Source organism: Ornithorhynchus anatinus, chromosome 20 (assembly GCF_004115215.2).
Source record: "Ornithorhynchus anatinus isolate Pmale09 chromosome 20, mOrnAna1.pri.v4, whole genome shotgun sequence".
Lineage (NCBI taxonomy): Eukaryota > Metazoa > Chordata > Mammalia > Monotremata > Ornithorhynchidae > Ornithorhynchus > Ornithorhynchus anatinus.
The window spans coordinates 28,945,551-28,947,209 of record NC_041747.1 but is presented as its reverse complement, the minus strand read 5'-3'; the positions used below and the strand labels follow the sequence as shown (position 1 = coordinate 28,947,209).

Genomic DNA, 1,659 nt, shown 5'->3' with positions numbered 1-1,659 from the left:
CTGCCATCACGCCTTCCAGCCCCACTTAACTGCTTCTGGTAATTTTCTCTGGCAGAGCCCTCTTTCCCTTGCTCTGCTTCATTTTTACCCTTCCTTCTCCGGCAAGGTCCTGGCATTCCAGATCTCCCCATGGTGTCAGTTTGGCTCAGTGGCTGCAGTTTTTTTAAATGGTATTTATGTGCCAGGCACTGTACTAAGCACTGAGGCAGAATGAAGCAAATGAAGTTGGACACAGTCCATGTCCCACGTGGGGCTCATGGTCTTAATTCCCATTTTACTGATAAAGTAACTGAGGCCCAGAGACATGAAGTGATTTGCCCAGGGTAAAACAGCAACCAGGTGGTGGAGCCGGGATTAAAACCCAAGTCCTTCTGACTTCCAGCCCCATGCTCTATCCACTAGACCCTCCTGCTCCGCTCTCAACACATACAGGTAAACATAGAATTCTGAACTGGCCATTGCCTTAGGTCTGCTGGCAGTGTGGGCACATAAGATACTGCCTTTTTCCTCACTTTCTGCTAAATATCTGCCCTCCTTCCCCGTTAGACTGTGAGTCCCATGAGAAACAGGGACCAGGTCTGCCCTGCTTATCTTTTACCTGTTGCAGTGCGTAGCACAGTGTTGTATGAAAGGAGAAAAGGTTAGCGTTCCCCTCGAGAAGGATGGAAGGGGTATTAGGGGTCTTCACAACACATACACCTTTAAGGAACTGCCCCTCATTTCATGGCATCTAACCATGTTTTCTCCCCCTCTAGATTGTAAAGCTCATCATGGGCGGAGAATGTGTCTGCTAGTTTCTCTTGTATCGTACTCTCCCAAGAGCTTAGGACAGTGCTCTGCACATAGTAAGTGCTCAACAAATACCACTGATTAATTAATACAGTGTTTGGCACGTAGCAAATGCTTAATGAATATCGTGATTACCATCAAGGGCGCCGCTCTCAACAGGCAGTACTGAAGGTGAGGTGGCCAGGCACAGTCATCAAAAGCGCCAGGCGGGAAGATCCCCGTCACCTGGCACGCAGAGCACGTAATCGTGGCACATGGCGCCATTTTAAAGCAGTCTATCCAAGGCCATCCTAACCTAGAGCATTTCATCCACTGACCCTCTACCTCACTCCAGAATCATCCCTTTCCAGTGCCTGTGAGCATGAGGTCCGCTTATGAGCCGCAAGCGCTGAAGAGAAAAACGCTGGGCGGAAAGGCATCCAATATCCAGTCTGTGCCAAACAGTAGTAATATTCATATTTACTGAACACCCATTGGGTGCAGTTTGCTCTACTAAGCCTGGCAAAGTTTACAAACCTACAGAGACAGGGGAAAAATTAGCTGAAAACTAGACCCATGGACACCTGAATGGAAAGTGTCCACATTTGGGGGAAAAACCAACAAAAACAGATAAATCCTACCAGAAAAAAAATTCTCAATTGTATTTACTGAGTGCTAACTACGTGCACAGCACTGTACTAAGCACTTGGGAGAGTATAACAACAGAATAGATACATTCCCTGCCCCCGGGGAATTTACAGTACAGAGGAGGAGGCAGACATTAATATAAAGAAATAAGTTACAGACATGTATATAAGTTTTGTGGGGCTGAGGCTAGGGAGAATCAAGGGTGCAAATCCAGGTGCGAGAATGACCCAAAAGAGAGTGTGA

The 1,659-nt window shown here is 47.1% G+C and overlaps 1 non-coding gene across 1 annotated transcript; it reads left to right on the top strand.

The window, feature by feature from the left end:
- Positions 1-618: 618 nt before the first annotated feature.
- Positions 619-745, top strand: LOC114805949. The gene has a single exon (XR_003754081.1). It is a non-coding gene; the product is annotated as a U6atac minor spliceosomal RNA (small nuclear RNA).
- Positions 746-1,659: the final 914 nt, after the last annotated feature.